At 34.4% G+C, this 13,751-nt stretch overlaps 1 protein-coding gene across 1 annotated transcript in view; it reads left to right on the plus strand.

Annotated features, from left to right (window-relative positions):
• The window catches only part of Tenm1 (teneurin transmembrane protein 1), a 784,432-nt gene that overhangs the window by 11,376 nt on the left and 759,305 nt on the right, over positions 1-13,751 (plus strand). The window contains exon 2 of the mRNA XM_075956580.1: positions 4,847-4,899. The gene's annotated coding sequence lies outside the window, so the exon portion shown is untranslated. The remainder of the gene's footprint in view (positions 1-4,846; positions 4,900-13,751) is intronic.

A 13,751-nucleotide genomic window follows, 5' to 3' on the forward strand; every position in this document is an offset into this window, starting at 1 on the left:
TTTTACAGTTTTCATCAAAACCATTAAGAATTTTGTACCTAGTGGCTATTCTTGTAGATTAGTGGTGGAGCATTTCTCTACCTTATGTAAGACCGACCCTGTGTTCTACCACTAGTACTGCAAAATAATATTTCATTTTTCATTTGTCAGAGTAACTCTACTTTTGAGAATTTGTCCTAAGGAAATCACATGAAATATAAAAGAAAATTTATTTGCAAAGGTTTTTTTCACCAAATTTTTTAGAAGGTAGAACAAATCTTCAACAAGGGGATTGCTAAATTATTTATGATATATTAAGAAAATAAAATATTTTATTATTACTAAAGATTATGTTTACAAATATTTTATATAAATGGAAAACTTATATATTTTACTGGCAATTAACAAAGTTAGATAAGAAACTATATGTACTCAATATACATGCAAAAAAAAGATTGAAAATCATTGTGCAAAATTATTAAAAACAAAAAGAACTGTGTTTGGAAGAGGTGGATAGGGATGGTATTTTTTATTTTTCTTTTCTATGCTTTTAGATGTTCTATAATAGATTATCTATCTTTCATTATCAGAGTATATGCACAAGAGAAAGCAGAAACACAAAGCACAAAATAATTATTGATACATTGCAGTAAGGTGTAGATGACAGATTAGAATAAACCATTCTCGAGTGGTGGAGCTAGAGGGAGAAAAATAAATCAGATAGAACGGTTCTCTGACTGTTCTGAGGTCCACAGACAAGTGGAATTATTGAAAGCCACTAATGCAATTTAGTCTTCATTCATTAGAGAATCAGGGAGGTCTGAGTTTATCCTGTCAGTATTTGAAGAGGATGTTAATGGAAGATTAGGCAAGTTAAGACTTCTTCATTTTGCTGTGAAAAGCACTAGCAATTTGCTTCATGTAAAATAGAAGTGATTACTCACTATATTTCTTCATGTCATGTAGTAAAAACAATTAAGTAAAGTTAGACTACAGATTACTTGGCAATTCAGCCACAGTCACCTTTAATGGAAAAGAAGAAAAATAGCATTGACAAATTTTGGCAGGTCTCATCATTAGAAGTACCCATATTGCTAGAAAGAAAAGAAGCTGCAGCCAATAATGTAAACCTCAAAGTTCGTAGGCCCAGAGGAGAAAAGTGACAATACAGAGTGGAGCAGCATTAATTGTCTAAGAGATCATTGTAATAGGGAAACTATCTCTGTTATTAACACAATTATTTTCTACAAGGTCTTTGAGTAAATGCTTCATTAGAAAAATAGCATTTGGGTTTTCAAAGCATGGGAAGCAACACAGAGAGATAAAGTCATGCCTTTTAGAAAGTATAGTGACTTACATGCAACCTAAGGCCCTTGAAAAGAGAAATGGTGTTAATATAGCTGCTACAGCTAAAATGATTAAGTAATTGAATAATTATTTAAAAGAAATAAAATTGATCATTTTATTAATTTAATAGAAATTATACTTCTGAAATCCATTGAAGATAGAAATTCTACACATATATCTATATTTCATATATACATATCTATATTCATTATTTTTTTGCTTTTTTGAGACAAGGTTTCTCTGTAGCTTTGGAGCCTGTTCTAAAACTAGCTCTTGTAGACCAGGCTGGCGGTAAACTCACACAGATCCGCCTGCCTCTGCCTCCCAAGTACTGGGATTAAAGGCATGCACCACCACTACTCAGCTTCTGTATTCATATTTTATATTAACATTTTGAATCAAGCTTTAATGTCTCATACGCTTACCATCAATTCACTTATGATTTTCCAATCATAGCTGGCAATTATTTAGAGATATTAAGCTACTTCTTTATGAAGGCAGTAGAATATTATTCTTTCACAGAATCAAATAAGAGGTACTAGCAGTTCTTAAGACTGGACTAGATGGTGTTTTAATGAGCTATCTAGATTTGGAACCAGGGCTTGGCTGTCAATATGAAGCCCATTCCTAAAGTATAAGTCAGTTATGTGAGCTGTCCTTTTCATTTTGTATTAATTAACCAATTAAACAATTTTTCAAGCCTGATCACAGTTTCCCCTCCCTCCTTCCTTTCCTCCCAGTCTCTTTCTTTAATCTACTCATCCACTCCCTCTCCCTACTCTTCAGAAAAGTGCAGGCCTTCCAAGTATATCAGTCAGCCATGAGATATCATGTAGCAGAAAGACTAGGCACCCTGTAGCCTATTAAAGCTAGATAAAGCAACCCAGCAGGAGGAAAAGGCACCGAGAGCAGACACCAGAGTAAATACAGCCCCCACAGCTCAGGAGTGTGGACTGTCTCTCTAATGTTTACAGCTTCTGCTATTTTGCCTCTGGTATACATTATTTGCCTCATTCAAAAGACAATATGCTCAAGCATTCCAACTTCTTTTTGTTAAATGACAGTTCTCACACAAAGTCATTCAACAGTTTCTTCTGTTTGGAAATGAACTCTTGGGTGAGATAAGAGAGTTGTAAAAGGTAAGGGAAGTGGAACATGTTGGAGGCTGGTAAGCAATGTCAAGTAACATGGGGTATGTGACATAGATCAACCTATACACTGGCCTTCTATAATCTTAACTGGTGCTATACACTTCTAAAGGCTGAAGCAGGAAAGCAATTCAGAAGTGAGCAGAGAAGAGCTATATCTTTTTAAAGCCAGTTTGATTCCCATTTCTCTGTGTACCTCACCAAGCCAAAATGCTACATATAGGACAGTTTATTTTTTAAAGTACATTTTTTTTGCTAACTTCCTTGCAGAATCAGCCTTATGGGTATGAAGCCAATTTCTACAGACTTGCTCTGCTGTGTGCAACAGAAGAGACACGAATAATTTTTATAGTCTAGAAGTCAGTACTTTCTAAAGTGTCTTCCCCTGAAAGGTTCTAACTTAGCACTATTACGGAACTAGATCAACACTTGAGCAGAACTATGTCTTTTTTGAGCAGCATTAACAGTGTTGAAAAATGCACATCGAGCAATTAGATTGCAACTAATCAAGAGCACTACTTCAGTCTATTGTGAAAGATTTATATATAGTACATTGGGCATGGAAATCATTAGTAATAATATCATACTCATTACAATGTCATTTTAGTGATTTCTTTGTCAGCTGACAATGATGTTATTGGCCTACATTTCTTTTAAAAATGCATTTAAATGTTGTCTTTTATCTTGATACACGCAACACTTTTTAGAAGACTTGTTCTCACTTTGAGAATTTCCTCCAAATGTAAAAGTATTAGATTTGGGAATTAGATGATTGATAAATTGGTGCCACAAGATTAATTGAATGTCAGTCATAAAATATCAAAATGTTAAAGTTTAAAGTTGACATTTTCTTTTTCTTCTGCTTTGTTTCACAATACTACCTTTTCTATAGTGGAATTTTTAATGAATGAAAATATATCTCTTGATACACGTCTATACATTCTTTACAGAGAAGTTGGATAATGCAATATACACAAATGAGAATTGTGTATTTTTAAACAGTTTTCTATAAAATTTGCATTACAAACTACTTTATCATGTGGCTTTTATTTACAAATATTTTGAGAAAACTTTCTATTAAAAATGCATCACACACACACACACACAAGCCTTCTCTAAGCTCTTCAGAACATTATTTAGAAGCATAAGTAGGAATTAGATTAAGAAACAATTGACATGTCTTAAATATCCCTATACCATGCTTGTGGTTTACTTAGTAACCCATTATGTCACTATAACTTGATCTATTTAACAAAATTATAAATATTAGAATTGAGATAGTCCCTATTACTTTTCATGCAACTTATTATATACAGCTCCTTGTAGATAACTGTTATTATTTCTTTATTACTATAAAATTTAGAAAAAAAATCAAAAGAACTGCATTCTTAAACGTTTAACAACTATTGACAAAATGCTTCCAATAAATGTGTCAATTTACATTACTTATTTTTTAAGTTCATATGTTAACCATCATTAGACTATATATTGAATATTATGTAAATCATGGGAAGATGTGTATCTTTAAAGTAGAGCAAGTTAGGGTGGTTTATTTTATTAAACCAAAGCTCTTGTCCAAGTACTAAGCATAGTAATCAATAGACACATTTTACATCCATTTTTATAAATGTTATATGATGATAGCATTGTGAGGCATTAAATCAAACCATGAAGCAAAAAGGAAAAGCCATGTATCCTGATGCTGGCTCTGTCATATGCCATAGATATGACTCAGAGCAGTTAATGCTAACTATTGAAGTTCTCTGCTCCCCATCATTCCAAATTTGCAGCACTTATTTGGAGAAATAGATGAAGTGTGTATATGAAGGCTGTGGGTATAATAAAGCGACTACTATACCTTAAGAAACTACAGTTACTATAAAGTTTATGTTGTTAATAATTTTATGATATCGTATCATCTAAAATGATAAATAAAAATTAAATGATGTTATATGTGGATAGACAAGAACTCTATATATTACTAGGTATATACTCTGCAATTAACAGTCTTCAGCCTGGAGTGTGACTCAATGGTAGAGTGCTTGTCTATATGCTTAAGAAGTTAAGTTCCATGCAATGCACAGTAAAATAATAAAACCAAGACTCCTTTTACTAGCAATGTAATTAATGTAGTTGAAGTTTCAAGCAAACCTTTAAACAAAAAACCTACTTCCCTTGTGAATGAGAAAATAAATTATGCTGGTATATTTAGTCCCATCTCCAGACTTACTTCTCATCATATATACATACTTGCGTGTGTGTGTGTGTGTGTATGTGTGTGTGTGTGTATCAACACCTCTCCCTCATAGAATTACTGCATTGGACCTTTTGTACATATTTCTGATAGATAATTTGACCTAATTTATTTGCAGGAATCGCAAGGGTGACCTTTATTCTGCTTAACTTCTCTACTGGATCTAATAAGGTATGTTCAATCTAATTTAAAATTTTTGAATTAATAGAGTATATTTATTGAGGTTCTTTTTAATTAAAATGCATACTTTAAATTTTCTGAAATCTGTTCATTTTATGAATAAACATGTCTATGTACCCCATTACTAAGAGAATATTTGCTAAGCAAAATGTTCAAACTGTCCTACAAGTTTGAATTAATGATGTGACCTTTTTTATACACAGGAACTAAAGCCAAGCGTTTCCATGACTAATGGGACTCTCTGTAGAGTGGGTGGGAATAGCACTTGCCAATGAGGATATTTGCAAATTTAATAGTTCTCATGGACTACAATAAATATGTCATTTCTCTCTATCAATGAAACAAATATTTCCATTCAAAACATGTACTACAGAACAAAATCTGCCTTCTGGAATACATGTTATGATTCTTTTAAAAGTCACAGGTGAAACATTTAAATATGAATTTTTGAATATTGACTAAATTATTGCATTTTTGCCATTTCATTTTTCTTCTTTTCATCATCTCTCCTAGGAGCATTCACTAAGAAACTACCATGAAAAATCATTGTACTCTTTCTTCTGATAAATAACTAATGTAGCTATTATTCAACTAGAGTACTGAGTAAGTGCTTTAGAGTCAGTTCTTTGCTTCTTAGAAAATATAAGAAAAGGTAGAAAGATTTGTGACGTATCTTACAGTTCTTTTTTTAATGTCTCTCTTGTTTCCTTCATTTATAATGTTTTTAGCACTGCCATAAAATCTTCTGTATTTGCTTTTTTTTCATCGTTTTTATTGAGCCATACATGTTTCTCTGCTGCTCTCTCCTGACTTTAATTGTGTTAAAATGTTAGTCATTATTCAGTTCTTAGTAACTGCGAAATAGATAACACTGCTTTTCAAAAAGCATTTGGTACCTATCTGTGGCAGTGCTATACACCATAAATCGAATATGAATTCTTAGTCCAGGTGGTAAAAAAGAAAGGATGACCTGAATTTGTGGTGAGCTGGTAAGTCTTTGACATCACTTGATCCTTTTAAAACTATATAAATATAGAAGTATAACAAAAACAGAGATTTTTAAAATCTTAGAACTTGTAAAATTTGAAAAATATATTAAAAATAAAAATATTGCGTTAAACATATTATTAATTGGAGTTCAACTACTTATAATGGGCCTATAGCATGAACTTAAAATATATTGGCCAATTGCCATGAAATTACACATAATCCTATTTGCAATTTTTCTAAATGTACTATCTTTAGGGGAATAATAATATGAAAAGATTAAGATAATTATGCAACAAAAATTATGATTAGAGAATTAAGTAACAAATGTACAAGAAAGTTTCTATAGGGAAGAAATCAAGATTTTCACATATTATATCACTTGTGAAAGTAATTCTTTTAATTTGGAAGATTTATATGTACCTATTGTGTGATATTAATATATTTTCCATAAGACGGAAGCTTTATAGCTCATGTAAAAAAGTAGACCATAATTAAAGGGAAATATCCCTGACAGACCTGAAGGATGCACACTTACAAAAATTATTGGCACCAAATAGATGGTTCAGAGTGCATCTAGGTTTCATTCTTTAGAAAGAAAACATGAAATAGTAGAAAAGTCCTTGTTGTTGACCAGAAAACCTGGACTCTACTCCTAGTCTTCTATTAATAATAATTTCTACTTGGGTTATTTCTCTTTAGTTTTCTCACCTATCCTAAAAACTTTGAGACAAATAATAACTTTCTCACTGCTCAAAAATCCTGTAGTTCAAAATTGGGGTGGGTCGTTGGGTCTAGAAAGATGGGTACCTTTGTAAATTGCTTGTAGCTTAATTATTAGGACCTATAAGGGTTTGATCTTTTGAACCCACTTTTAAAAAGCATGGTATATTGTAATACATAGAAAGTCACTTAGGGCTTGCTGGATAATAGATTCTCCTTGAATCAGTAAGATAAAAGAGGTTCAGTGAGGGATCCTCTCTGAAAAAGTTTGAATGAGGTTGAGAAAATGCTGTGGTTTGCATGAGAATGGCCCCCATAGTCTCATATATTTGAATGCTTGATCCCCAGTTGATACAATGGTTAGTGAGCCAGTGGGAGATTTGGCTTTGTTTGGAGGACCTGAATCAGTGGGAGTGGGCTTTGAGGTATCAGAAAGTTATTCAGTTAGCTTTCTCTCTCTCTCTCTCTCTCTCTCTCTCTCTCTCTCTCTCTCTCTCTCTCTCTCTCTCTCTCTCTCTCTCTCTCTCTCTCTCTCTCTCTCTCTCTCTCTCTCTCTCTCTCTCTCTGTCTCTCTCTGTCTCTCTCTGTCTCTCTCTCTCTCTCCCTCAAGCTTATGCTGTTCTAACACCTTGCATGCTTGCTTGCTGCCATGCTCACTGACAGGATGATCATGGACTCACCCTCTGAAACCATGAGCTTTCAAATTAAATGCTTTTTTGGTTGTTTTTATTTATTTATTTATTTATTTAAATTAAAACGTTCTGCCTCTTCCCCGCCTCCCTTTTCCCCCTCCCCCCACTACCCAGGCCCCACTCCCCTCCCCCTCCCTCTCCAGTCCAAAGAGCAGTCAGGGTTCCCTGCCCTGTGGGCAGCCCAAGGTCCCCCCACCCCTCCATCCGGGTCTAGGAAGGTGAGCATCCAAACAGGCTAGGCTCCCACAAAGCCAGTACATGCAGTAGGATCAAAACTCAGCGCCATTGTCCTTGGCTTCTCAGCAGCCAAAATTGTCCACCATATTCAGAGAGTCCGGTTTTATCCCATGCTTTTTCAGAACCAGTCCAGCTGGCCTTGGTGAGCTCCCAATAGATCAGCCCCACCGTTTCAGTGGGTGGGTGTCCCCCTCGCAGTCTTGACTTCCTTGCTCGTGTTCTCCCTCCTTCTGTTCCTCATTTGGACCTTGGGAGCTCAGTCCATTGCTCCAATGTGGGTCTCTGTCTCTGTCTCCATCAGGCTCAACCTCCTTAGCGATCAGGGAAATGCAAATCAAAACAACTTTGAGATACCATCTTACACCTGTCAGAATGGCTAAAATCAAAACCGCCAATGATAGCCTTTGCTGGAGAGGATGTGGAGTAAGGGGTACACTCATCCATTGCTGGTGAGAATGCAAATTTGTGCAACCACTATGGAAAGCAGTATGGCGGTTTCTCAGGAAATTTGGGATCAACCTACCCCAGGAACCAGCAATACCACTCTTGGGAATATATCCAAGAGATGCCCTATCATACTACAAAAGTATTTGTTCAACTATGTTCATAGCAGCATTATTTGTAATAGCCAGAACCTGGAAACAACCTAGATGACCTTCAATGCAAGAATGGATGAAGAAAGTGTGGAATATATACATATTAGAGTACTACTCAGTGGTAAAAAACAATGACTTCTTGAATTAAATGCTTTGTTTTATAAGTTTTTTTGGTTATGGCGGTTTGTCACAACAATATAAAAGTCATTAAAACAGGAAGAAACCTGCCCACTATCCCCGGCTTCCCCATGAAAATGTGTATATAAGCACATACACCCATTCACAGATACATACCCCCACACAAAAACATGTACACACAAAAGATAAGCATTCTTTTTAGTTCTACATAAGGAGTCAAGAGTCTAACATTTTTCTGGTAAGTGGTTCCAATGAATTGATAATAGTATATTTGTTTTTCTTTGAAATAAAGCAGTTGTGTATTCTTAAACCACTGTTACACATTTACCCCACCCCGTACTTGCACTGGCCTTGTACTGATTAGATTGAAGTCTAAATTTAGCTAGTGGTTTCAAGATTTTCTTCTTGGTAAAAGCCTTAACTGTAGGATATTTCCATGCTGATTCTCTCTCTGTCTCTTCAAGTTCAGCAAGCTGTATGTTTCTTCCCTTTTGCTAGGTGGTCATTCAAGGTCAAGCATTCTCTCTGTACCTTGAAATCAGCCGAGTGAATAACCCAATGACTTCAAACTCCAATGCTTTCAATCTGGCACCTTTCATGAGCATTGTGTTCACATTAAAGCATTCAAAATATATTTTCCTTCATCTACATATCACAGCAATACCATCCTGGGCACAGGACAGTGCCCAAGAGCAAATAACCACTTGGAGTTAATGATCTGAGGGGCAGCTGAAGGGCCATTGACTCTTCCTAGTCATTCCTTCATCCCTATAAAATGTCTATTCCTGAAGTGCCAAGCCTTCAATAATTTTTTTCCGTCTCACATCAGATTAAGTAGTGGCTATAAATAATAGTATTTAATACATAATAATGAGATGTGGCAATGCAATAAAATACCAAATATTCAGGTACTATATAAAGATGGCTATCTGATCACACCTAAAGAAGGAGCAGTAAATGAAGTTCATAAATCATAATGTTTTAGAAATGACTTTCACCTTGTTGATTTGAAATGAAATAGAAGAATTCATATAGTTTAAAAGAATAGTACACTTTTTTGTTCCATATTTCACTGATGAATGACTCAATTTAAAAATAACTTTAAAATGCCTCTGACATCTACATTAAATGGATTTTAAGTAGTATATGTTCATTTCCCCCACTTAACACTAGATTCACTTTTTGAAATATGTATAGCTGTAAACGAAGTACCAAATACAACTCTACAACTTTTCTTGTCCAAAGAAGGTCTTTCATTTATTTATGTATTACTATGGCACATATTAAGTTTCCATAATTGTGAGAATGGTGCTAGGTTCCAGCAAAATAAGAATCAGCAAAGAGCAGGTTCTATACTCAGAATCATGTGGTATGTAGTTGTATATATATATATACACACACACATATACATATATATATATATGTGTGTGTGTGTGTATAAACTATACCAAATAGTGTTTTAGTATGTGTTATACAAATGTATGTTTTGGATATTACACATTATTCTTACAAGTGAAAGGATCATATATCAGTACTCACAAAGCAATAATATATGTGATATAAAATAGCTCCACATTCAAAAAATTTTCAAGAGTCACATCTTATGTTAGACAGAATTCCCTGCCCAAAATTATCTTCTAATCTGTAGAATTTATGACAATTCTATGCCATATGACAGGAAAAATTAAGATTGCATACAGAATTAAAGATTTTAAACAAATTACATATGTTTTTCTGGACTGTCTGCATGGAAACAACATAACTATATGCTCCTTAAAAATAGAAAAAGGTGACAGAATAGAGTCATAGCAAGCTTACAGCATGGGAAGAACTTGATCTGATATTGGCACCTTTAAAGATAGAGAAAAGCACCAAGAAATATTGAGCAGCCTCTGGAAACTGAGAGAGGCAAGGATGCATATTATACTCTGAAGCCTCAAGGAAGAAATTCACCCTGCTGTTACCCTAATTTTATCTTATCAAGAACCATTTAAGAGTTTTCACTGCAAGGACTCTAAGATAATTCTGTGTTCCTTCATATCATCACAATTTCACTAATTTATTAGACCACAGTGAAGTTCTTGAGAAAACTTGCAACTGTCTAGTTGTAATCCAATCATCATTGCTGATAGACACAGTTCATGTTATTTCTGATATTTCTTGTCCAGTGATCATCTCTTACTCCCCACCCCAACCCCCAGATATCCTTTAGGGCAATCCTTCAGAGCTGCAACTATTTGCTAGGTGAGGGAGAAGTTAAACATATTCCCACTCCTACACACCACTTGAGAACATTCTTCCTATTTTCTTGTCCTATAATCCTCTCCTTTTATGTTTAGTGTACAAAGATCATGGTTCAATGAGAAATAGTCACTTTTCTTAATCGTTCTGGGGACACCTACAGCAGTTTAAAGTGTGTTGGTACTACATTCCTAATATGTTTTTCTGACATGAAATTTCTGAGAAATAAAAGGTGGAGATATGAACATAATGTGGAAAAGTAGTCTTGTTTTTGGACTGCAGCTTACAACAAGTGCTCAGAAATGTGTTTGTAGTCAAGGATCATTCCTGCCCATCCTGAACTATGTCTTGCCCCATCCTCTTCTCTTATCTCACCCTTTAGAAAACTATTGGTAGTTTGTGTGTGTCAGCTTTAATAAAATACTGTTTGCAATACCTATTTTTATGCCATATTTATTTTTGATATACAGATTAAGTGTATATGTTTAGGGTTTAAATACAAGCAATAAACCAATTCTGTCATATAATTCACTGTTTAACCTGGAAAAGTAGGTAAAACGGAGTATTTCTAAGACTTGTTCTCTTTAGCTCTATAATAGAGATAATAACTCTGCCTGATAAATCACAAATGTGGGAAGTTTGTAGTGAAATACACAAAGTATATAAAGCAATTTGCACAACTGTATAGCATATAAAATAGTATATTTCATGCTCAGTGAATATTGGTTACTATTCACACTATTATTATTGATACATTAAGGAAACAGATTGGTGTCAATTTAATCTGGAGGGGAAATCAGCCTCTGCTGATTAGAAAGCACTGGGAAGTCTTTACAAATGAGATACTGCTGGCAATAGTAAATCTGTAAACATGGATGGTAGAATATTGAATGGTAATTTAATATTACCATAAGAACAAAATGGTAAGGATGGGAAGATGCTTCAGCAAAAAATTGACCACCCCAAAAATGCCACTTCATGGCCTTTAAAAAAAACCTGCAATGATTGTATATTACTAATGTTTAAAGTAAAATATGGGCACTAAGCAATGTAAAGACTTTGCTTTAGACATTATACAAGGACATGTAAAGCACATGTGCTATTAAGGAACACCTTAATAATTTTGATAAGAGGCAAATGTTCTAATGTTTATGAGATTTGAAAAATTTTTTATTAATATTGATCTTTTGTCTTGCAATAAGGTAGCCTTTAAAATATGACTGTCTGGGAACATAATTTAAAATTTACTACTATAGGTAGGAAGTAACTAAGGCAAGAATATAGTAATCACTTTCAGAACATAGAGTTCACCCTTCTGGTAGTATAACATAGAGGAGTCAAAACTGGAGACTAGAAAACAAGTCAGAAGACGATTTCCATACACGAGAAAAAAGAAATGTTAATGACAAGAATGAAATTAGCTATGGGGAAAATGCCAGAGGGACATACTTTATCATCGGTTTTCTAGCTTAAGTGTACATTGCAATTAGTTGGAAGACTTGTGATAACAAAATTTTCTGATCCACACTTCTGAGTTTCTACATAACTTTAGGTAATGGCTAAGATTTTTCTATTTCTAACATGTTCTCAGGGAATACTAATGGCACAGACCCATGGAATACACTTTAAAGATCATGGGCTTTTAAACATGCTATGTGGAACTGATCAGCATGGGTTACTTGATAGATACAGGCTTTAAAAAAAGGCTTAGAAGACCTAATAGATGATGTGTATGCCCAGTCTTTCTAACAGACAGTTTAGTCATAAATAAAAGAAAAAAAATATTCACATCCTTTGCAAGGAAGGGACAGCTGAAAATCTTTAAACAAGATTTATGATCAGGTTGTATTCTATCTTCACAGACAATTTTACCTTGTATTTTGTGCTGGCTTCTACTACTACAACCTAACTTGTATTATCTGCATTTATGCTATTCAAAGGCAAGGCAGGAGATTGCAGATTGGGAGAACATGAAGGGGATAGATAATGGGCCCCATTTTATATTTGTTGAATTTGGGGAATCAGAGAAACATTTAAGTGAGAGAACCTGAAAAGAAAAATTGGACTTTAGAATTTAATTTTAAATAAGCTTATCCCCTTGTGTTTGGTCATAAGCTTCTTACACAAAACCTAAAAGACCACATGGAGGTTGGACAACAGTTCTCCTAGCTACATCCCGATGTAAAGTTGTCGTTATTGCTTTAGCTGAGTCCTTTGTTATACAGAATACATGCATACTCATCACTAACAAGTGACTTTCTGTAACTATATTCAACTAATATTGTATGTGTGTGCACACACGAGTGCTTGCACGTGTGTGTGTGACTAATGTAATCAGATCGCACTATAATCTAGTTACTTTTTTCACATATACAAGCAAATCTATAAGATTTTCTGGATACTAAATTTCCTCATAAGTAACAATTATCTTTAATGGTATAGATCAGCAAATCCAGTGCATGTTCACTTTTAAGTTCCCCATGAACACTCATGACCTATCTTTCTCTACATTACTGTTTAAAAAAAGAGAAAAATCAATGGATATCAGAGTATCCATGCTATTAAGGAGAGAGTAAGGAAGCTCCATATAACTTGACCATTTTGTTTTTCTTTTTCTATTATGGCTTATTTTAGTACTGGTCAAATTTTTCATAACCTACAAACTGTCTCTTCAAGGTTGAAAGTAGTTTGAAAGGGACCTGTCTTTTTTATTTTATTGATTTTTATTGAGCTCTACATTTTTCTCTACTCCCCTCCCTGCCTCTCCCCTCACTTTCAACCCTCCCCCAAGGTCCCCATGCTCAGGGGATCTTGTCTTTTTCTACTTCCTATGCAGATTAAATGTATGTATGTCTCTCTTAGTGTCTTTATTGTTGTCTAAGTTATCTGGGATTGTGATTTGGGGGCTGGTTTTCTTTGATTTATGTTTAAAGACCACTTATGAGTGTGTGCATGTGATAATTGTCTTTCTTTGTCTGGGTTATCTCATTCAAAATGATGTTTTCTGGCTCCATCTATTTTTCTGCAAAATTCAAGATGTTATTTTTTTCTGCTTAGTAGTACTCCATTGTGTAAATGTACCACATTTTGCTTATACATTCTTCAGTTGAGGAGCATTTAGGTTGTTTCCAGGTACTGGCTATGACAAACAAAGTTTCTATGAACATACTTGAGCACATGTCCTTGTGGCATGATTGAGCATCCTTTGGATATATACCCAAAAGTGGCA

This window comes from Microtus pennsylvanicus, chromosome X (genome assembly GCF_037038515.1).
Source record: "Microtus pennsylvanicus isolate mMicPen1 chromosome X, mMicPen1.hap1, whole genome shotgun sequence".
Classification (NCBI taxonomy): Eukaryota; Metazoa; Chordata; class Mammalia; order Rodentia; family Cricetidae; genus Microtus; species Microtus pennsylvanicus.